The 24,366-nt window shown below is 47.8% G+C and overlaps 3 long non-coding RNA genes across 3 annotated transcripts; 2 read left to right on the top strand and 1 right to left on the bottom strand.

Moving 5' to 3' along the window:
- Positions 1-5,273: 5,273 nt before the first annotated feature.
- Positions 5,274-6,294, top strand: LOC136187910 (uncharacterized). The gene is made up of 3 exons (XR_010670029.1): positions 5,274-5,641; positions 5,692-5,737; positions 5,783-6,294. It is a non-coding gene; the product is annotated as an uncharacterized lncRNA (long non-coding RNA).
- Positions 6,295-7,766: 1,472 nt separating this feature from the next.
- LOC136188080 (uncharacterized) lies at positions 7,767-8,624 on the top strand. Its single transcript, XR_010670102.1, has 3 exons — positions 7,767-7,941; positions 7,999-8,067; positions 8,119-8,624. It is a non-coding gene; the product is annotated as an uncharacterized lncRNA (long non-coding RNA).
- LOC136188081 (uncharacterized) lies at positions 7,987-8,206 on the bottom strand. The gene is made up of 2 exons (XR_010670103.1): positions 8,150-8,206; positions 7,987-8,094 (listed from the first exon to the last, which is right to left on the bottom strand). It is a non-coding gene; the product is annotated as an uncharacterized lncRNA (long non-coding RNA).
- Positions 8,625-24,366: the final 15,742 nt, after the last annotated feature.

Here is a 24,366-nt window from a genome sequence, read left to right as displayed (position 1 = left end):
CCAGATCAGTGATGCAACGTTCTTCCACTGTCCAAAGAAGCATCGAAGCTGTAAAATGTCGTCCCCGCTATCGAAGATCCGTGGACGCCCTCTCCCTCGTTCTTCCTCAACACAAGACGATAACACCAAACAGCCCAGCCGTCGCCGAGCGCATCCTACAAGCAAGCATGCGGAGGTCCCCACCAGAGTACAGCACAGTACAGCACACACGCGCCACCAGTAGGGGCAGAAGTCAACGCGTGAGGCCCGCCGGGCCAGCTATGGCTCGCGGGGCAGCAGACGAAGTGAGCCGCCGCGTCCACGGGGCGTTGTCTCCGCGAGGGAGCCGGCGGGCTCGCGATCCGGGTTATCCGGGCAAGAGGGGATCTTGTGAGGCCCCCCGCAGAGTAGGCAGCAGTGGCGGTAGGTGCAGCCCCGCCTGGTGCAGCCCTCCTTGTCGCTGAAGTTGAAGTTGCGGCAGACGGGAGGCGGATTGCCGACCGATGTGCGGCGGTTGCTGTTGGACGGGCGCGTGAGCGGCGTCGGCGGCGGAGCGGCGGCGGCGGCCGAAGCCACGGCGACCAAGGCGCGGCCTGGCTGCAGCACGAAGAGGCTGCATTCCTCCGTGCTGTGATCCACCTCGCGGCAATGCTCGCATGTCGGCGGCTGCGTTTCGTTAGCTGACAAAACTGCGGCGAGGAGGTCGGAGTCGAGGCGTGTCCAGTCGCAGGACGGGTCGGCCTCCGCCTGCTGGCGGAAAAGCTTGTCGTACGGGAGCCACCTCTGCGGGTGAGCCCCCGACAGCCGGAGGATAACGCGCATGTACGCAAACAGCGCCTGGGCGCGAGCCGGCGCCGAGGCCGCCACGATGGCCGCATACGTGGCGAAGCAAGACGCCCACGTTCGCGGCGTCTTGATCACACGGAGCTTTGTGCGCCCGGCGAAGTCCCCCTTCAGCTCAGGATGGTCCTCGAGCTGGCGCAGGAGTTGCAAATTGTCGGGCAGAAACTCCTCCAGCTCGATGAAGGCGCCGCTCTGACATTTAGTCGCCGTTCGCGCCGGCACCGGCGCAAATCCTTGCCTGAGGATAAACGGTTGCGCACTGGCCGAGGCCGCCAACGGCCCAGAAGCGGGCTGTTGGTAATTGTAGCCAATGCCCCCTCAGTGAGGTCGCGCACGATGTAGGCGGCAAACGACGCGTCCGGGCAGGACTTACACAGCATATTGACTTTTTCGCCTGTGACGTCATTAAGTGTTTCTTTAGGCCACTTCAGCAGCTGAAATACATCTTTGCATAACAGTATTCTTTAGGCAGCTTCTGCAGTAGCTACACAAAAGCTGAAAGTCGACAACAAAGCCGTTCAAAACCGCGGCTTTCAAACCCTAAGACGAAGAATGTCCTTGTTTTGCCCAGATGCCGTCGTAGAGACAGTAGCATCAATGACTTCGCCTTCGTGTGCGTTTTGAGATTTGCGGTACTCTTAAACGGCGTTGGAAGAAGACTCCTCAAACACTGTTGCCGAGGCTTGAGCAATTGCCTTAATATGATTTTTGCAGCTGTCTTGACCGATAAGCCGTGGAATGTTGAAAACACCACAGACTAGATGTAAGTCGGCCCTGCTAGATGCCATTGCTAGACATATGTCCTGGTCCAGGATGGGCGATACCTCTAATTTAAGGACGATCCAATACCGAGTACAATACTCTAAAGTATCGGTCGTTTCGATACTTTTCGATACGATATTTTGTTGCGTCGGGACGCGCTTTATTGGACAACAAAACTACACCATAGCTACTGTTAGACGAGATCTATGACAACAGTCACTACTACGACATTACACCTACTGCGATATAAAAATCAGTTAGACATAGTTTTGGCTACAGGTTTTGGTTGAGGAAGAGGAGTTTATCGACGTTCTTGGGACTTAGCCGCTTCCGACGCGCCGAAACAAGCTCTCCGGCTTTTGAAACAGTCGTTCTGACGGAACTGACGTTTTGCAATTTTGCAGAGGTCGGGAAAGGACAACTGATTTTCTTTCCACCAGACGAGAGGATTTTCGTGGCGATTCAACAAAGGGCGTTGAAAAAACTGTGCCACCTCAGCTTTTCTCTGTGCTGCAGCGACTATTTGACGGGGCTGCATCGAAACCTTTGCTGCTCCTCTATCTATTAGATCCCATAGTCCTCCGTCGTCTCTATCATTCTCTTCAGTGACGATCGGATCCGCTGGCTCTTCGCTTGCATGACCATCCCTTTGCACTGTATCTGAATATGCTGCCATTTCGGGAATGATCCATTGCTCTCCAGTCTGAGCGGCAGTAGCATCAGTGAAGGCGACTTTTTTGAATCGAGGGTCGAGCAGCGTTACGATCACTAGAAGATGACATTTTTCAATATTCGTAAAACGCCCTCGCAGGTTTTCAGCAAGCGCCTTCACCAAAGGATTGCTCGTGTCTTGTGAGGTCAGGTGTTGCAGAGAACGCGCAAGGGGTATAGTTTGTTTAGTCGTCCCTTAATATATGGCGTTGCCTAGTTCTGAGTTTTGGCCTCTTCCTAGCGGTCCCGCGCGCGGAACTCCTGGACCTTTTCTGCGCGGGCGCAGTCGGCGCAATTTGGCTTCGGCCGCGGCTCATCCACGCGAGGTCGACGCCTATCTCGAGGAGGAGGTGGCCCGCGGCCGGGTGGTAGGCCCTCTTTGCGCGGCTGTCGCACAGACGGTCCATACCAGCCCGTTTGGCGTTATTCCCAAGAGCGGCAAGCCAGGCCGCTGGCGACTCATTCTTGATCTGTCGGCTCCCCTCTGCGCCAGCGTTAACACGGGTATCTCACCCGAGCTAAGTTCCATCCGCTATGCGCGGGTGGAGCTCGCCGTTCGCGCCTTAGTTCGCCTGGGCCGGGGCGCACTTATGGCGAAGGTTGATCTGAAGAGCGCTTACCGGGTGGTCCCTGTGCACCCAGACGACCACCACTTGCTCGGCATGACCTGGCGGGATGGGGTCTATCTCGACACGGCGCTCCGGTTTGTATTACGCTCCGCGCCCAAGATCTTCTCTGCGGTAGCCGACGCGCTACTTTGGGCAATGTACGACAACGGGCTGACGTTTGGTCTCCACTACTTGGACGACTTTTTCTTTGCGGGCCGAGCGCACGAGCGGTCTTGCTACGCCGACCTGTCGTTGGCGCTTCTCACCTGCGCACGGCTCGGGGTCCCCGTCGCAACCGACAAGGTGAAGGGCCCGGTTCCCGTCCTCACCTTCCTGGGCATCGAGCTCGACTCAGTGGCCGGGTGCCTCCGCCTGCCCGCGCGCAAGCTGGAACGCCTCCAGATGAGGTTGACTCGTGGTTCCTGCATCTCGAGGATCTAGCGGCGCTCCAACAATGGGATGAAGCGACGAAGCTATGCGAGGCCGTTGCAGCGTTGGGCCCTGGGGTGAGGCGCGAATACGCGGCATTCGAAGTAATAACGCGCACCGCACGCGTCGGATGGGCGGAGTTTGAGCGATATATGAGGACGACCTACGGACCAAAGCGACCCGTCGACTTCTGGACGACGCGCTTGATGAACATCAAGCAGGCGACACAAGAGGCGATGAAGGACTATATTTCTCGCTTCCGACTCATGTCGACAAGTCTCGTTCAAGCCGAACAAGCTGACGCAGACGGCGGGCGTGTTTCTCAGCGCATGTTGATCGTATGGTTCAAGCATGGACTACAACCGGAATTCCAGCCCGACTTGATACGCGCGGAGCCAATTGCCACACTAACTGATGCAAATCAGGCCGCGGAGAAAGCCGAAGTCGTCTGGAAAGCCCTTCTCAAGAGACCGCACCCGCTGGGAGAGGTTTACGCCTCCCATCCCGCTGCGATAGCCATGACGACGCCCCAGAACGAGAGACAGCGTGAGACCGGAAGGACAGATGAAGAGACTAATCAACCTGGAATGGCGGCGCAGGTAAAGCAACTCGCTGCCGAAGTGCAGCGCCTTTCCAAAATCGTTCAAGAGAACAAGCGACTGTCTTTGGCGACGAGCGAAGTGCAGCAAAGTCTCTCAAGGAGGTGGCGACGTGACGACAACTCTTATCAACGGCCACGCCCTATGGAACAGTCGGCTTACTTTCCGGGAAATTGCAGAAACTGCGGACGCTGGGGTCACAAAGCAGTGCATTGCCGGAGAGCGTCGAATTATCCCAGCGCGGGACAACCATTCTCCGGAAGAACTCCTTCAACGGGACCGCCCTCTGCGCGACCGCCCCTCACTTGTGGAGAAACCCTCGCCAACTCGACCCGGCCTGGAGTCAATGCCGTGCAGGCTAAGAATGATAACCCTTTTGCCGAATTTGGCCGCTCTGACTTACCAACGTATCCTGTGCGAATAGAAGGTGCGCCGCCGGTTACTTGCTTATTTGTCACCGGGGCAAAGGTGTCACTGATGTCCGGCGACTTCGTCCGTCAGCTAAGCGTCCAAATGGAAGAAGCAGGCGAGGAACTACGACTCAGAGCCGCACCAACGCTCGCCTTGTACGCAGCCGATGGAAATGCCTTGACCATGACCGGCTGCGTGGAGGTGACGATGCGCGTCGGCGAAATGAGCACGCAACAGCTCTTCGTCGTCACCGACGGACTGCTTTTCTCCGTTCTGCTCGGATGCGATTTCATGTGGCGAACTGGGGCAGATATCAGTTTCAAAGGAGAAACTGTGACGTTGACCGATGCGCAAGGAAAAGCTCACACGGCGCCGTTGTTCAGTGCCTTCTCGACCGAACCGGAGACGGAGAGCGTTAACAAAGGACAAACCGTAGGTAGAGTGTTGGCCGTAACTTCGTTGGGACGAACGCCAGCGATAACCGACGGGGTTGAGCCAGACCAAAGAGCAAGAGGGAGCGGTTCGAACGCCGAAGCCTGGAAGCCGAGCGAGAAGGTCGCTATCTCACCAGCAGTGGATGAGCGCCAGACGGAACAGGTCAAAGAGATGATAGACCGTTATTCCGATACCTTTTCCTCGGGTCCCCACGACATGAGAAGAATGGCGGCGGTGACGCATGAAATCGATACTGGAGACAACCCACCTGTTAATCAACAGCCGTATCGGATGGGCCCTGACGAACGAGATGAGGCGGATCGGCAGATCCAAAGCATGCTGGATAACGGGGTGATATGCGAGTCGAAGTCCCCGTGGGCCAGTCCGGTGGTGATGCGAGATAAGAAGGACGACACCAAACGTTTTTGTCGGGAATCTTTATAGTTTGCAGCAACGTGCAAAGGGCTTGCTTGACTAACTGAGAGCATTCAGCCTGTTCTCCCTCAGTTGGCTATTTTGTATTGAAACGTTTTGCCATATTGCTGTTTTGTTGCGTAGATGTTGCGACAATGTTGGATGAAATAACTGATATTCTGGAAGACCGTGAACGTTGGGAAAAGACTCGTAATACATTTGAGACTATGTGTAATCCTACAAGCAATGTCAAAAGCTCGACGAGTGCTGAGCTTCAGACTGAACAGAAGTCGACATTTAGTGCGAAAAGTTCAAACAGCATTGAATTATCTCCAGTTCATGCGGCTCTAGCGACAGTAGGCCACAGTATTGACAGATCAACAGCGTGCGACGATCGTACGCTGGTGGCAATCTTAAACCATTTTGAAGCAGATAGTTGTGTTGGCAAAGGTCAGAAAAGATTGGGGGTGTCTTTTTCTGTTTTACTGTTATGTTCGTAGATCGTGAAGCTTTTTCATCAATATCATCAGTGAGCGACTTATGGAAGTAAGGATTATAATGCCTTTTTGTTTTTAACGTCAGTTCTTTTAGCGATGAATTAGAAGCGTGCACTGCGACACAGGCTCTAATAGAACCGTCTCCCGGAAGTATAGACTTGTACGTAAGTGAACAGCTTGTGACTTGCATCCAGAAGGGCAAGGTATCCAGTCGAATTGACGTAAGCGGAGGTAGCACTGCCATCGTATGGTCTTTTATTAACGATTCCGCCGGGAGCACTAACAACGGCTTCATCATTAGGGGTTAGGCTTTCTCTCTTTCTTTCAGAAGAAACTGTGAACATTGAGGGTAGAGAAGCTTACGTTGGTCTTATTGAGCTCTTACCCCATAAAACGGAGTTTGCAAAGCCAGTGATACTTAGATACGAATTGAAGCATCATACACTTGATGTCGATCAGCGTATTGAGGCTCATTATGGTTTGTTCTACGGGGAAGGCACAGACCCGTCAGAAAGATACGATTTTATTGGATGCCTTGGACTTGCACGTCGTCTTGCTTCGCACAAAGGCATCATGGACTTTCACTTGCGAGACGACTGTTTAGAACTGTCTACCCTTTCCTCTTGTCGTCACTGTTGCATTGTCCAGTTCAATGGCTTTGGGATTACTATTTGTTTTTTTTGTTCGTCTAAAAGACGTCTCTGCAGGTGAACGAAAATGGGATATAAGAATTACCATTTCATGTAGTTGTCAAGAAAATCTAAAAAATATTGAAAAAAAACTAAAAACGATTGGATTTACATTTGTTGACAGTAGCCCCTTTCACTGCCGAGTGCCTTCCTTTATGTGTAGGCAAAGGCTTGAATTTTCTCTAAGCAATGAAGATTCAACGTCAAATTTTTCGTTACGTTCAAAGAGACAGTTTAACGTACTTCGCCACGTTGTGGAGGGCGAAGATTTTCGTTATCTGCAAAGAAACTGCACCATCAAGTGCCGAAAAGAATTGCTTGCGTTCAACCAGTTACAATCACCTACAAATACTTCGAATCTTTTCTAATTTCTGAAAAGTTGTTGAGCGAGGACGATGTGTCATTTTGGCTAGAAAGTGAAGCATCGTCCGACTACAGGTTGGTCACTTAGAAGCTGCTTTCTTGCTTTTTCTAATAACAGTAAAAAAATTTAGAAGCAGCGATTCTGATTTTTCTCATTTGAAGCCTTCTAGTTTAAGAAGGAGAAAAACAGGTGCGGTCCTACGATACACTATAAACTATGATACCTGGAACCGTCTTCTGTTGCAACAGACGCAGTTTCAGAGCCTGCTTCTGTTCAATTACGAAATGATGATGATGATGAAGATGATATTGATACAGAGAAGATGGGAAGAAAAGACTCTTTTTGTAAGAAAATTCAGTTCAGGGAAAGGAACTTTACAAGGCGGACTTTTCTTTACAGCTTTTGGGGTTCGCGCCTGTGATCGTTCCGCCTCAGCATCTCACACTGCTTCTGCTCAGCATCCTGGTAGTGATATTGGGAAAAGGCATTTAGACTCAAAATTGGTAAGCATAAAACGGATGCCAAAATCGTCAGAACTATTAGACGTATCTAAACGCCTCTCAAACGATCAGTGGAAAATGTTGGCTTGGTGTAGCCGATGAAGTAATAGAGCGTATTAAAAACGACGAGACAAGTTCGAGTGAACGAGCATACCAAATGCTAACGAGTTGGACCCAAAGCCAGTATGACACAGCCACGGTTGGGCGTTTATGTGAAGCTCTAATGAAAGAAAACAGGACGGATATCGCGCGTAAAGTTTTTCAACCGAAAATTCGCCAAATGCCGTTCGAAACGGCTGTGTGATTCCTCATCAAAACGTTGTTGTTTTTATGCTGAAAGGACGTAAATAAATCTCAGTGAAGCTTTTTGGTGTTAATGCAACTGTTGGGGTCTCAAGTTGTGTACGGCTGTAAGAGACAACAGGACAGACGTAGCCTATAAATATCTTTAAAGGATATTACTAGTAGTTTTTTGAAAGTAATGATAAATTTTTCGCTCAAGCATGTCCCGCATTGGAAGTGAAATCACGCGTCTTTCTTTCTCTGTCGTCCTTCTTGCAGGCTGGACAGCTACGCATTTTGATCAACAGGGTCCAGCAAACGTTGCGACCAAAAGTCACACTTTGCGAGACGTAGGGACCCCGAAACCCGCTCCTCTTCCGAGTTGCGTTCTCGATTGTTGAAAGGCAACGAGCAATACGTAAGCACGACGACATTAGTAGCTCTTGCGCAGGTTTCTCATTAATTTGAATGCAAGAACCATGACCTATTTACTCGACGAAAGAAAGCAGCAGAAACATATAAACAGACAAAAGACATGCAAGAGGTTCAATTGAGAGAGCACCGCCTTTGGCTAAGAAACCTTTACTTTACTTAGGAACGGACGCATTTATCTCAGCACCTCGTACCTTGTTTCTCACTTCACTTGAAGACTTTGGGCACAGATGGCTGGATTGTTTGTGAAGTCTTCATCGCCGACTCGAAAGATCTTCAGTTCGTCTACTCCCACGATATTGGGAAAGTGAGCGATGACCTGATCATTGATCGACACGGCGAAAGAGGTGCTCGAGATCGAAGCGGACATCGTGAAAGACGATCCAGGACTTCCGAAGTTGGCTGGAAATGGAATTACCGTCTTGTTGCTCCCCCACTTGCCGTTCACCTTGTGATTGATAACGATGATTTTTCCCTGGTTCCAGCGCGGATTGACGTGGAGAGGCAAGTTGGTATCGTTGGTGACCAAGTTAAAACGTTTCGGGTTTGACAGTACCGTTCCGTTGAGGATCACGGCGCTTTGCAGCGACAGCACGGTGTTGATTGCCAGTGGCAGAGTGAAGCAAGCCATGACGCGAATCTTCTTGGAGTGAGAGGAGCAAGATGAGCTGAGAAGCTAGGGTAAAGAATGAACAAAAGCGTCGCATTCTCGCTTATATTTCCACCTGAAGGCCACGGTGGACAGCGAGGTGACAGCGAGGTGCAAAGATTCTCCCTTTCATCTGCTGTGAGTCGTCAACAAGAAATTGCCATGCAGCGCAAAGCTTCTCTACTGGAGAGTTGCTAAGGGTGTTCGTGGATCACATGATGGCTAACAACGGGCCATCATTATCCAGTTTAATTATTTTCAGCAAACTTGAGAGGGTGCTCGAGCACCCAAAGCACCCCCCTGGCTACGCCACTGGCATATATAAGTATATGTAAGTAGACCCGCATGATATATAAAGTGTAGCCACATCTAGCGTGGCAGCTAAAGGAAGCACAGTGTCAAGCCGGTCATCAAAGTCTGTATCAAGCAAAACATCAAAGAGTACTAACAACTTAACAAGCAGTCGCATGGATTTAATCGTGACTGGCTTTCTGGCACGAGAAAGAATTGGCTTCGTTATGATTCAGAGGAGCTCGGAATGTACCGTATTCTTTATCAAAAGCACGATAAAATGCGACACTGGGAACTCCATACCCTGCAAGCGTCTTCGAAAAGAGAGTCTCATTTTCCACGAAGAAAGCCAAGCGCACCGTGACAGTGTTAAACTAGAGCGAATTGCATCAAGGACTAACGTTTCTTCGGCGATTGCACCTACTTTGCCTGAAAAGGGAATACAGCAAGCCTTCTGCTGCTTCTATTTCCGAATACCACATACCACCAATTTTGAGCCCCTTCTAAAGTTAACTGAGGTACTTGGCTCAAGCATCCAAAGCACCCCCCCCCCCCCCCCCCCCCCCCTGGCTACGCCACTGAGTGCCTCCGCTTTACCAACGACTTCAACCTCCGTTTTTCACCCAATGCTCACTCTTCTCCGCTCAAGCATTTCTCTTGCATAAGCGCATATACGACTTCACCGTCGGTAACGTCACAATTTAAATTTGTTGTTTTGTTATGAGACCTAATGTCTACACGCACACCCAGGTTACTTTGGGGCGTTCCACGCAAAGATTGACGTTCTATCCGATCTGACCCTTGCCGAAAGCGGATCACAGTTTTTCCACGGATACGCCAAAGACGAATCTGGTCGTATTCGATTCATCTCTTTTTATCCGCGCAAGCGAGACAAGTTGGTCGACACTGTTAATCGAAACGAAACCGTCTCCTTCTCCAATGCGCTTCTCAAGAGGAACACCTACACAAACACGATGGAAGCAAAACTAACTGAGAGAACGTCCATCCTCAGATCTCCGCAGAAGATGAACGTCCGTACCCACACGGATGCAACTCCGCAAATCCCATTGGAGATTCTCTTTCTGCCGTTACGTATTCACGAAAAGATCATATACCACCCCGATACGGAAAGTTGGAATCTCCGACGAGTCCGCGTCGGCTACTGCTACTCTCTGGGGAAACTTCACCAGTCAAGTACAAATGGGCCGTTCCTCGAAAAACGGATGCAAAATTAAACCATTTCAGGACATCGGAGAAGTCGCACCGTTGACGCACTTCAAAAAAGAAACGCACAACCTCTTCAAGAATGCGACCGTGATTGGGATGAATAATTTCAAGTCCTACTACGCGTGCACCGCCTGCGATAACGGTGACGCCTTTCTCATTGAAACAACAGAACCCTATGTTCTATGCAACTCCTGTGGAAACTCTTCTCATGTCCGACACTCTTCCCGTGAAATCTCGGCTTATCTCACTCTCCAGAACGACGACTACGTCAGAGTTCAACTGACCGCTACGTCTACGACCATTTCAAAGATTGCGCGCAAACCCATCAGCGATATAACGCAATACACTCTCCTTGATGTTCCAAAGTTCAATGTGGAATATTTGCGTTATCAGTCTATAGTTGACGTCTCCTATCCTCAAGAAACTTCCTCTCCTAAGCGACATGCCAGACGCAACCTCTCAGAATAAATGGCTTCGGAAGGCCAACAATCCCTCTGCAAATCAACAATGCTTGCAATCAAGAAACATTGCAAACAACAACGAACGATGATGAGGCCGACGGCGAGCGCGAAGACACTCTTTCGGATCTTTCCACAACTCTTCCAACCAGACAACAGTCGGCGCTTTCTTCTCGAAAGTCACCTTCGCGCCGTCGACAAACCACCCATCGTCTTTCCGCTTCCGTTCTTCAACTTGACGCTCCTGTTTTTCCAAACTGACGTAACTCTACAACACAAAAAAACGTAGTTTCTTTAATTTGAACTATTTTGGCCCTTTGGCCATTTCTTGCATCTACGTTTTTTCCTAAAAGGAACTTTTTCTGGTAGTTACCTTAAACGCCAAGTTTGGCCTGTTGGCCTCAATCTTCGACTTTTCATCCTGTTTTAATTAAATAAAGTAAAAATGCGTCCTGCTACACTTTTTTCGATACACGAACAACGAACCTACGCCACAAAGAAGCATCAATACTTTGAAACTCTTACCCAAGCAATTCAAACCACGTGCCCTATCGTTACCTGTCAAAAAAATTCCGCACAACGGGCAAAGCCGGGTACTCAACTTAGCGGGAGTGGGTCTTGCTCCCCAAAGCGTGCCGAGGGCGGGTCCACAAATACGATTTAGGTTCCAGAAGCGCAGACATAATGGTAGTGTTGGAAGTAAAACGGAAAGTTACGCCTTTCCAAGTGTCTGCCACAGGGTTCATCGAAAACCTTAGAATCTCCTGCTCCCGACCCGGGCGAAGCCGGTTAGTCAGCTAGTTTATGTCTAAAGCCGACTTGGTTTTTGCTGCGCGAATCTCGATCTACCGAACACAGAGCTTCTGATCGATTCTACCGTAAGACTAACATTGCTACTCGTCGCGTGCGACACGCTATGGCAACGCGACATGTGTCTACCAATTACCCCCCTCGATAATTGAGGCAGCGGAACACAGAGACATCAAGGGATGTCACCAGACCCTCTCCTGGTGTGGATATCAACACCAAGGTGGAGGGTGCGGCTACGCGAGACTACTCCAACACTTGGGAGGTCAAAAAGAACAGAAAAGCGAGGCCGAACTGATGAAGGTTGTCGATGCTTGTTTGGAGGAGGCGTTACAAGTTGGAAACGAGAGGAGCGAAGACAGCAGAAACGAAATCAGTCAGATCTGAAAAAAGAAATCTGATAAGGAGAAATCTTCTGGATCGGCGGGATCCGAAGGAACAAATTCAAAAAAGAAGAGTAAATTTGTGAAGATTGAAGAGGCGAAAATTGATGATCGGTGTGACACGGCGGCGGCAGCGAGATCCGAAGAAGCAAAATCAAACGAAGCGGATGGTAAGTCACAACGAAGTAAGGGCCGTATCCAAACGACGGAGCTTTTCTTTACGAAGACGTGATCGTCATCTTCGTTATAAAGAAAAATTGCGTGTTTTGACGACGGGCGACCCTCTTCTTCAGATACACAAAGACTTTCGTGAGAAGCTTCCTCCAAAATGGGGTCCGAACGGAAATCTCGGCACTGGCGGACTCTTTCTATGTTATGCCGCTACCCTTTCAGGAAATAAAATTTTTCTGTTCAGCGTTGTTACGATTGTGGAATGCGGCGAGGAACTTTCCGTGGAAAAGATTGGCCTCAGTGGTTCTCTCCCACACGTTGCAGCCTATACGGGAATTCCTCTCTAATTTGCGCTGCGCCGTCGATCGTCTCAAAAGTATTTTAGTACAAGGAGCCACAGCGCCCTGAAGAGTTGTTTCCTTCTCTGGAGTCTTTAATGGCAAACATCTCAAAATCAAGGAGGCGTTTCGCCCATTGATGTTTCTTGCTCAGTGGGGTCAGACAACGTGATTGTCAAATTCACAGACGAAAGATACGGCAACAAAGTTCACTGACGTCGGCTCGTGTAAATGCAGTTTTTTTATTTTTTCGACTTAGTTTCTTCAACTAGAGCAATACTCACTAGTTTTTGCCAGACCTGAAACAATTCTGGCAACAGAATGGAGAGGCATACTTAGAGAAGATGAAGACGGATCCATTCCGGCGAGGGGTAGACGTGTACTTGGGGCTCACGGACTCGGACCTATGCCCTGTGAGAGCGATACTAGCGTACCTGATCATTCGCGGCTGGGAGTCGGGCCCAATATTTCTTCATCACAATGGGCGTCCACTGTCAAAGACGATGTTGGTCGTACGCATTTGCCAGGTCACAGCTTTCGCATTGGGGCGGCGTCGACAGCAGCACCGCGCGGCTTGGAGGACTCGACGATCCAAACGCTGGGGAGATGGAAGCGTACCAGCGGTACATCCGGCTCCACTCAGAAGAGATCGCGGCGTTTAGAGACAATTCGGGCCGTCTGAGAGGTTTTCGTTGGGTCGCGATCGCGTGTTATTATTTCTTTGGTATGCGTGCAAGCTCCCTGATTTGGTGATCACGCGTCGTTGATCACGGCGCATAGCCCCACGCCCGACTTGTGCTCGGGGTGTTAGTTTGAGGACGCCTAGCTTACATGCCCATGGTTATGAAGCGCCGATAGGGACAAAAGGTATGATAGCATATGTATGATATATAAGACCAACGGAAGTATACAGTATATATGATCAACGGTAGGATATACAAGAGCAACGGTAGGATATACAAGACCAACGGAAGTATATATATGACCAACAGCTAGAAGGATATATAAGACCAACGGTAGGATATACAAGACCAGTGGTACGATATGCAAGACAAACGGAAGTATAAAGTATATATGACCAACAGAAGGATATATAAAACCAACGGAAGGATATACAAGAGCAATGGTACGATATGCAAGACAAACGGAAGTATATATATGACCAACAGAAGGATATATAAAACCAACGGAAGGATATACAAGACCAATGGTACGATATCAAGACCAACGAAAGTATATATATGACCAACAGAAGGATATATGACCAACAGAAGGATATATAAAACCAACGGAAGGATATACAAGAGCAATGGTACGATATGCAAGACAAACGGAAGTATATATATGACCAACAGAAGGATATATAAAACCAACGGAAGGATATACAAGACCAATGGTACGATATCAAGACCAACGAAAGTATATATATGACCAACAGAAGGATATATAAAACCAACGGAAGGATACATAAGACAAAGGGCATGTGGCCAACAGAAGGATATACAAGACCAACAGAAGGATATATACGGAAGGGTACAGTGCGGGCCACCATAAGCTTTCAAACTTCTCCGGCCTTTAGCACAATAGTTTTTGGTCATTATGGCTGTTTTGGAGTTTCCTATGCATCTTTTAGCATCATTATATTTAATACAAGTGGTGGCATTCGATTTACTAATAATCTTCAACCTTTGTTCTCCATGTGACACGATTGGCCAAATCCTTTCACGTGATTGCGTGTGATTGGCTCCTTACACTAATTGAGTTTGGTGACTGTTAGAACATCCTGGCCTTCTCATTCATCCATGGCCTCCTGTCGCTAGAGAAAGCGTTCCGCAATGAAAGAGAAGCTAGCGAAAGCACGCAAATGCCGCCGTACTGAGAATCCTGAGTCGGGCTCCTCCAGAGGAGCAAATACGGAGCAAGAAACATCATCATTACCTCGTTCCTTTTCATTTAATTGCTATTGCAATATACCTGTATGCATAAATAGACGAACGTTTCGCGATTCATTCTGAAATTTTGTTTCAACGCGGGGCCGTCGAAGTGCTCACACGCATGCTCCCAAAAGGAAGGATTTCTGCTAATATCGTAATAACATAAGACAGCTAGAGCTACTTCTACGTGCAAGCAGTACCTAGGCAACGTCCATGCCTGTCTCGTCGTCAAAGCAGAGGCAAAATGCTCAAAAAATTCGCTACCGAAGCAGCGAAGAGGAGGTACGCTCCACGTCGTCGTCTCCTTCGACGTTCAATTCGCGTTGTTGCGGTCGAAAACAGTCGAAGTAATCGCAACGGTGACTCCGAAGAGAGTAAAAGGAATACGGCGTCCAAAGCCATTCAAGGAATCGCGAGCGCGCGCTATTGCCACGTAACATGCAGCAAAGGTATTCTTTATTGCTTTAGATTTACGAAAAAAGACGAAATAGAAAAAAAACACAAAAAAACAAAATCGACTTATTAGTGGTAGCATCGGAACGTGAACGAACCGTAGTGCGAACGAGGTCTGTCATAACCGTACCGTACCGTACTGAGTATGGTACGGTACGGTACCGTTATGGCATCCTAGGTGTGATCGCGCTAAAAGAGAAACGGCGGCATGAAATGCCGATTTAATTAAGCGAAACGGCGGCATGAGTATTTGTCTTTAAGAGAAACGGCAGCAGGAGTTCTAAGAGAAAAGACAGCATGAGATGCCGCTTGAGGAACGGCGGCATGAGATGCCGCTTTCTTCGAGAAACGGCGGCATGAGATGCCGCATTTGTATCTAAGAAAAAAACGATGCCGATTTCGTCTCTAAGAGAAACGGCGGCATGAGATGCCAATTTAGAGAAATGGCGGCAAGAGACGCCGCTCTTGTCTCTTCGAGAAACGGCGGCTTGAGATGCTGTTTTCGCCTCTTAGAGAAACGGCGGCATCAGATGCCCCGTTCGTCTTTAATTAAGAGAAACGGCGGCATAACATGACGCTTTCGTCTCTAAGAAAAACGGCGGTATGAGCCTAATTTGTTGCAGAGTAAGATGCCGCTTTCGTTTCTAAGAGAAGAGACAGCATGCAGCTTTCTTCGCGGCGTGAGATGCCGCTTTCTTCGAGAAATGGCAGCATGAGACGCCGCCTTTGTCTCTAAGAGAAACGGCGGCATTACATGCCGCTTTTGTCCTCTGAGAAAAACGGCGGCATGAGATGCCGATTTCCTCTTTAGGCGAAACGGCGGCATGAGATGCCTTATTTGTCTCTAAGAGAAACGGCAGCCTGATGCCGCTTTCGTTTCTAAGAGAAAAGACAGCATTAGATTCCGCTTGAGGAACGGCAGATGCCGCTTTCTTCGAGAAACTGCGGCTTGAGATGCTGCATTTGTCTCTAAGAGAAAAACGGGGACATGAAATGTCGCTTTCGTCTCTAAGAGAAACAGCGGCATGAGATGCCAATTTTGTCTTTAATGTCGTTTCGCCGAATCGCGAATTGCAGCGTAGGCTCTAGGAAACGCCCCTTAGCAACGATACTTCAGAGCCTAATTTTAGGAAAACGAAAAACAAACCGAAAATTGCTTCGGCCAATATTTAGAGAAGTGTAGGCCGTTTCGTTTTGAAGAAAGAAGTGGGTTACCTACTAAGGGATTAACGCTTAGAAACGAAGAAAAGTACTTTTGCGCTATAATGAAGAATTACTCGATCAGCATGCATGTGATTGACTAAACCTTCGACCAAATCTTAGAGAAAGGATGTTACATCGTTTCGCGTTGGCGAAAAGATAGTAAATCCTTCTGATTTTGAATTACGCGGCGAAATCCGGGGAAGAGTCACGTGGAAACCTTATGCGTGGGTGCACTGTACTCTTCTTCCTGCTATACGGGGACTCGTCCGCACGTCGCCCACCGCACGCTGTGCTAGACTTGGCGACCGTTGTCTTACCGGGCGTCAGCGATGACGCAATTGACGGTTTTCAACATCTGATTGAGACCTGCTTTCACCATGGTCTGACTTTACTGAGATGTGCCTCTTTCTCGAGCGAAGACAGGGAGAGTCTACCAGTTAAAGAGGCGACTTCGTTTTCTTGGTTGGAAGAGAAGGAGAGCAAGGGTTTCTCTAAGGTAAGTGGAGGATGCTATTAGAGTCAGTTTAGTGATTAATCGCTATAATAGAACGTATCTGGATAATGTCTGGTATTGCTAGAAGGCATGTCGAGTAAGTAGAATAAGGGATGCATTGTGTTTAACCTGCATAACGATTGTAAATTTATCTAGAAACGCATTTAAATAACTTTTGCACCGTTCTAGTGAAGAACGAAAAGTTCACTAAGATCAACCGGGCGAAGGTTGAAGACTTTGCGAGGAGACATTCAACAATGACAGATGTAAGAAAGAGCTATTATTCTTGACTTTTGCTTGATGTAATTTGGCGTCTCGTTGTTTCCCGTTTAAGTCAGTTGCAGAAATTTACCAAAAGCGATGGTAATTCCCAAAAAGGACAAAAGTTCCTCTCGTGTCAAATCGAAGTCAGGCTGCAATAAAAAATAAAAAATATACAGAGAAAGAAATTTTGCACCGACCATTTTTTTTTCTTTTCTGGCGTAACGAATTGTTTCTTCAATGATGAGATCTAACACTTCAGTGTCAATAAATTGAGAAAAATAATTTGTTGGCGAGTCGTCAAGAAGAGGGTTCGTTGGCCCAACGTAACTTTCGCAGGCGTCGTTATTTGGCAAAGCGGAAATGGGCTGTAAAACTAGATGCTCCGGAGAATCATTTGGAAGGAGGTGTTTCAATGGAGGCGGCGTTTTGTTCCTTCTTGCTCGTGGCCTAGGAGCCGTAGTTTCCTGCCTTCCTCTTTGCTGCGTATTTTCTGTGCTAGGATTTTCTCCAATTTGTGCACAAACACGACCTCTTCCGCTTCCTGCCGCTGCACCAGAATGTCCTCCTCTTTGTGCAAAGCCACGACCTCTTCCGCTTCCCGGAACTGCACCATAATGTCCTCCTCTTTGTTCACTGCCACGTCCTCTCCCTCTTTGCGCACCTGCACCAGAAAGTTCTCTTCCTCTACTAGCATTAGAACGTCCAACTTCACTTCCGGTCGAGCTAATTTCGACATTGCCACGCCCTCTTCCTCTTCCTCTTTTCCCAACACGTTTCAAATTCTCGCCACCAGGTCCTCCTGTAAAAAGCAAATTCCATAACACTGTTTGACTGTTACCGCATTGCAATGCCACTCTGACACTGTACTACTGTGCTACTGTGACACTGTGACACAGCCCCACCATGTCACTGTGCCACTGTGCCACTATGCCACTGTGATCTGTGACATTGTGACACAGTGCGTGGGTGCTGTCAACACATAAGATCCGCGAAGCGTTCTGACGATAGAGTTGTCTTTGATGTTGAGACTGGATCTAAAGAAAAATTCCTGTTTCTCCATTCCAAGGTCCACTGTCTCAACACGTTTGAATAACGCGATTTGCGTATTTCGCACCACAGCGTCTCGATGTGGCGAAACTTGACTTGTCTCTATACCTCTTTGGCCCCATACCCTTTCTCATCTCAGTAAATGATGTCAATGACCTGGCCGGTGAGATTGTTTCTATGGATTGCCACTAGAATGCCTAATTAAATTCATAGCAATCTTGGCTGCGAAGAAAAGGATGCGAACGTCAAAATGCTTCTCAACAGCTGTCTTACCAAGTTCAATAACGTAAACAATGGGTAAGCATTTGGGAGGGAGGCGCGCAGTTTTTATTGAAGAATTTCTGCAGTGTAGATGAACCACTGATGGCTTCGCAGCGTCTTTTTGAAAGTCTTTCTTGCGTCATCTCATGCAGCTTCAGACTAAAGTCTGTCAGCGTGTGAGAAAGTCTGTCAATCTCTTCATCGCATCATTAGAACAACAAAAGTCATCTTTTGTTGAAATCTCACTACCCCTAACCCTAACCCTAGCCCGGGCGTCTATCAATCTCAAACCTTTTGGCTCCTTTTGCCCCAATTCTTTGCAGATGTTTTGCGAGACACGGCGTTTATTTAAATATATACAGAATATAGTAATTCGAGAGCTTAAACCCAGCTATCATCTGGATCACAGTGCACTTCTCTTGAACGCAATCAGAGGATCGCTTCACTCATAAGACACGGATACGCACACAATCCCCACTTGGCATCCCATTGACGCGACAGAGTTCTTTGTCAATCGGCACCGCATCATCATCAAATGCGGACAGTACACAATCTATGTGAGGTCTTTAATTTTTGCCTAATTGCAATTAATTACACGATAAGTATAAATACACGGTTATGTACATGCAGTGCCATTCACCAATAACTTTCAAAGTCTACAAGAAGCTATATCGACCTAAATTTTGCGAGGAGCCTCTCGAATGCATCGTCAGATTAAAGCCTAAACTATTTTTAGGGTGGGTCCGAGACATAAAACGTTGTTAGTTCTTATGCCAATAAAATAGAGCTTTTGATTACGTGCATCAACGGCGCAAAATGAAAAGTCATGGCAGCGCCAAAACGTTGTATCCGTTAAAAGAATTAGTTAGAAATGGTTTTTCTATCTCGACAATTATTTGATTCTGTCCTGTTTCATTCACTAGGCCGGTGCGTTCTGACATACAGAAACTTAGGCGCAGGTGAAGCTTAAAAACTTATAGATACGCAGATTTCAAAGACGTTTCTTTTTCCCTAACGCGCGCGCATCTTCTCCTCACATTCTCTCGCCTTTTCTCGCTTGATTTGTCGTTATTGCTGTAAAATAGGCTAAAAATCTAAATCCAAACGTGCTGGCCTCAGTTCCAAACGATCGTCGCGTCTCGAAGTACAACGAGGGAAGAACCAGAAACGTCTACATCATCCGGAATGGCGTTAACGAAGTTTCGGAGCATTCCGCGGAAGGACAGTCGGGGGAAAAGCTCAGCAACTCGAATGGTTTCGGAGTACAAGCTGACTAAGATTCACAATCACGTCGGTCCCGCTCGGCGTGCACACTCCAAACTAATATGGTGACATTTTCGAAGCAATCTTGCTCTCAAGAACCGACGCTGCTGCTTTAGCGACGAGACGCCAAAAACTATTTCCAACCGGTATCGGTCGGACATAGAAATACACTTCTTGAGTGCAATCAGCATTGCACCAGCCAAAAGCGGGGCGACGGCAGCAGGGACTTGTCACTCTTGAAAAGGCCGTAATCAATATAGGGCAGCGAAATTTTGCACCGGGAATTACGTACGTTGCGTTATCTCAAGTGCGTAATTTAGATGACTGCCTAATTCAAAGCTTAGATTTTGAGCGTATTGCTCATTTAAACAAGTTCTAAAGTTATAAACTACGTTCAAGAGAAAATCGACGCTTAGCGAAACTAGCCGAACGTACGGAGTCTGTCTTTTCAGTAGTTTCAATAATGTTGTATCTCTATTCTGTTAACGGACAGCCTAATTAGCGCCGAAACAGTTATATCAAACTTCGGTTTGTATGTATTCCACGTCCACTCTTTACCCATCCATGTAAATATACTGACGTCAATTTGAAAAAGTATTGCAGTTGCGTGGATTTCAGCTTGGGTTGCCCAAGCACCTTCTTGTCGTAGCTTTGAAATGTGAGCTTTATAGTCCATGTTGCAGCAGTACATTTCAAAGACAGACAGGTATTAAATTAACAATCTGTAACCGAAGTGCCAAATGGCCATCTTCTGTTCAAAATGCTGCTTTCGACACTGTTCGAAAGTAGCAGTTTCCGTCTCCTACTATCGATTCTCGCTTGCGCCCTATTTGAAGCAGAAACGAATTCGGAAACGGTGGAGTAGTCCGGTGGAAACGGTACACTTGTGCGGGCACGACTCGCACGTTTGCTTTAGGTTTTTTTAGCCGGGGCTTTTTAGCCGCTGTCTTATGTCGCTTTAGCGGTATCATTATCATCAATTTTGTCCGTGGCATTGTCATTGTCAATTATCATTTTTTTGTTGTATGAATGATCGCTATGCTCCTTTTTGTCAATCACTGATTCTGATTCATTTTCCACATGTTTAAGTCAGTTTCAGAAAATTTAAGAAGAATTGGTCAAGTATAAGAATCAAGAGCAACGTCTTCAAAAAAATGTTTGATGTCATTTCTTGGAGTGGATATGGTTTTCTACTGTTTCCACTTATTCAATAGAAAGGGCTGCTGCCGAAAGATACGCAGAAAGTTCGCGTTTACAAGGACGAGGTGGAAGCATAGATAGAAGAGAAAGGGAATAGGCAACTCCCGTGGTCACGTGATACCTTTATGCGCTAGGCGTGGGACAAGAAGATGGATGCGGTCCGCAAGGGTCTCAACGATGTTCTCGCCGCCAAATTTAGTAAATGTGCTGCTACGGGGCGTCGGTTTGTGTTGCGACGTTAAGTGGCATTTCCTCGTCGTCGTGAACACTTTGTTTTTATTGCTTCTCGATTGATGGCTATATTCGCCTTTTCTTCTCGATAATGCAAGTCGTCTAGGCATACTTCTGCAAAAGATACCAAAATTCACTATTTACGCATGTGAACTTGCCACTGTATAATGAATGTGAACGCCAAGCGCTCGGGACGCAGTACAGCAGCTGCTACACCGACTTTACATTCGACCAGTAGCGCAAGCGTTAGGCGAAAGACTAAGGTACATGCTATGCTGCAAATCGTTGTCCTTTCCGAAGTCTACTGCGAGCAGTCGGTACGATCAGACGCGCTGCGCAATGCTGCGAGCCGTCTCTTGTGGTCTTGGCTTCTTTAGGCAGCATTGAGCTGTACAAGTTTGCTCTTTGCGTCGTATAAGCCAAAAAGCAGTAGCAAAGATAGCTCCGCGAGAGTGCAGAGGGCACGAAACGATATTAGCTTTAGCGTGACCATGGAAATAACACAAAGCACCGATTTGAAACTTTCTTCGTCTTCGACACCTCTCCAACCGGTGTTTTAAAAAACCAACACGTCATCGTCGACGCGCAGTGAACCAAAATCTCCGATTCGCAACGACAGACACCCGAAGCGTGCTTCACTTACTCGCGCATCTGCATTCATTAACCGAGTAAACAGGAAGTACAAGTTCAAGCCTCGTGGAGACGCAGCGAAAGGCGGTCGCACAGCCGGACGTGGTCGGAAACGCAAAGACGTCAGTTTTCCTCCAGAGTCGGACGAGTCTCGAGGATGGCGCGAAGAGATGGAGATCGTTCGTGGTCGCGTTGCTCAGTGGATCACTGATCTCGATCTCAGCAATCGTCAAATGCTGGCGGCTTACTTAGCGAGCAAGAACGACCACCTCGGCCTCATCAAAGCCTGTGAAAGGAATGCATCTGTCGTCGGCTTTAATGGTCAAACAGTTCGCCGTTGGGTCAAAGCGATAGCCGCTGAAGACGACTCCGAATGTGACGACGTTCCTGAGAAGCGGAACGGCCCCGCTTGACTTCTGGAGGCAGAGCTTCAAATAATGCTGTCAGAGTACATTCGTAGTCACAGTGTCCGGAAAGGTCAACCCAACCTCACCGTAGCCGACGTGCAGGCGTACGTCAATTCTCAGGTCCTCCCTCTTCTTGGGAATGGGAACGTGGCAGTGGGACATCCACCGATGGATGACTCGTCTGGGCTTCTCCGTGATCAAGTACAAAATGTGGGTTTACGTTGATGGACATGAAAGGGCTGACGTTGTCCAATACCGTGAAGAATACATAGATCGGATGGAAAACTTTGACAGGCGAAATCTTGTCAGAGTCTATCACGACGAGTGCATCTTCCACTCAAACGACGATCAGCAGGTCTTCTGGTGCGACGGATCATTCAATCCTGTAAAGTCGAAATCAGAGGGACGGGTCATCATGGTCTCCGACTTCCGACGTCGGGTCGTAACAGCATCTCAACGTCACTCAACGCTAGTCTTGTGGACATTCTGCAGTATCTATGCGCAAATACGGAAGAACTCAAAATCATCGTGGCGTAGACTACATTCAGCAGGCGATAACTCTCAAAAGAGACCCAGGCTTGTCCCTTTTAAATGCGTTTGATGGACAAACTGAAATGCATGTATAGGGGAGTAATAACTTGCGCTCAGCCTGAAGAGGTTGACATCGAACAACAACCGTGTTTACCCATTGTCACAAGGCAAATAAAAATTATTAGACTAGAACGAACAGACGTGTCTTAATTTCGCTACATTCTTGTATAAACATTAGGGTAAAAACGTCATGTGGTCACATAGGGTATGCACAGGAGTGTGTTCACGTAGGTGATTCCAGCTAATCCGCAATATCTTCATCGCTAATCCGCAATATCTTCATCGTACGAAGAAGAGCCTCGATTGAGTGGCTGAGAACTTGAAGCAAAAGCTATGTCGCGTGGAATTCGCGGCAGCGCTCTGACAACCGTTTTCATCGTAATAGTAGGATTTGCGTCGGTAAGTTCGCCTTTCTGTCCCAATTAAAGGGAAACTGAAGTGGCAAAAAAATTTATCTCGATTACTGCTGTTTCGGGAGGACGCGAAAACGTACGATTCCTTAGCGTTAGTCAAAAATAACTCAAAGTTTCGCGGCTCTACAACACTCTAAAGTTTAGTAAGCGGAGTAAAAAACTACAAGGTTAACTTCGATTATTGCCAAGCACAAAGACGATCGGGTGACGTACCTTCGCTGGAACGACTAAACGAATCATGCAGATGAGTCACGGAGCAATCATCGCTCGTTCGGGACTCACCCCTCGTCCACGCTCCGCCCTTGCACGTGCCCAAACAGGTCGGTGTGCGGCGCTTCGCAAACGGACATGATACCCATATCCTGACCGCCAATCTCTATATGGAAAGCTTCGTCTGTCCTAAGCGCGTGCGACGACGCGACTGAAACCATTACCATCTTGATCACCGTCACGACGGATGGGGTCGTTCGCGAGATGTTGGAGAAACATTTTCATTCAGACGACGGTCTCACGGAATGCATCGCATCCGTAGAAGACGAAATCGTTCGCTTCAGGTTCGCCGCTGGAGTCGTCGCCTTTCTGCAGACCGTGGATGGGCTTTGTCCACCAGGCGGTGAACACGTCGTACGAGGACTTCCCGACTGACGTCTTGTCGCCAGTCCCTTGTTCCAACAAGCTCTGATTCAAGGTCAAGGACTGTTTGTTTTCTCCAGCGTAATTAATTAAAGCGCACTTAACAATAGCTCGCGAGGATTTTCCCGTTGTCCACGTCTGCTTCTGTCCGTATCCCGCCGTTCCTGTTCCAAGTAGGTATCGCTTTTCATTCGAATAATTTTGCGAGAACGAGCCGCGACCCGTCGTCATGATTGGTCGTTACTTGAGGAAGTTTCAGGATATATACGATCTGCCCGTTCCGATGGGATTTCAAACGTATCTTGTTGCTGACACAGACAACGCCTTAATTAAATCCGTCATTAGGTGCTGAATAAATTCGCTAGTTGAGTAGTAGTCATCTTCTTCAACGCTATTATCAATATCAGGGTCTTCAGATGGAGGAGCTTCTTCTTCAGTATCGTCCGCTGTATGGGTCTGAAGGCTCTTGTTATATTTTCCTGTCAGGTTCTTTACAGTGTCTAGTAGAAATGGCTCGCAGTAGTGGCATCGGGTGGTAGTAGGTAGGCAGTTAGCGTGAAATGAGTGTTCGCAGCTTAGAAGTATTGCAGTATCGCTTTCATCAACACATTTTTCTAAATCGCATAACAGATCTGGGTTTTGGAGTAGAAAACCAAGAGGAAATGACCTCTGGTCCAAGGTGCAGGCTAACGTATTTAGTTGAAAGGACCTTCTCTTTTGTTTAGTTTGTAGTTCTTTTGACTTTCCACAGTTTTTGTATATATTCCTAAATTTTGTTGCAATGTGTTCAGCTGCTTTTCCTGCCAGCTGAGAGAATTTCTGCCCGTCGATTAAAAAATGGGTTGCAAACGCGGCATCAAATCGCCTTGCGCTCAGAACGTGTGAAAATTCAACAATTTGGTCTGCACTTGACCAAGATGGGCATTGCGCGCGCAATAACGAGTGAAAAACTTCGATTTTTTTTCACTAAAAACATTCATATTGGAAGAGGTCGATTGCCACTGTGGTATCGCTGTTTCGTAATGCAGACAGTCACTAATGCTTGAAAGCATTGCTTTATCGTA

Source organism: Oscarella lobularis, chromosome 6, assembly GCF_947507565.1.
Source record: "Oscarella lobularis chromosome 6, ooOscLobu1.1, whole genome shotgun sequence".
In the NCBI taxonomy this organism is placed as follows: domain Eukaryota; kingdom Metazoa; phylum Porifera; class Homoscleromorpha; order Homosclerophorida; family Oscarellidae; genus Oscarella; species Oscarella lobularis.
The sequence above is the reverse complement of the archived record's forward strand: the minus strand, read 5'-3'. Positions and strand labels throughout refer to the sequence as shown.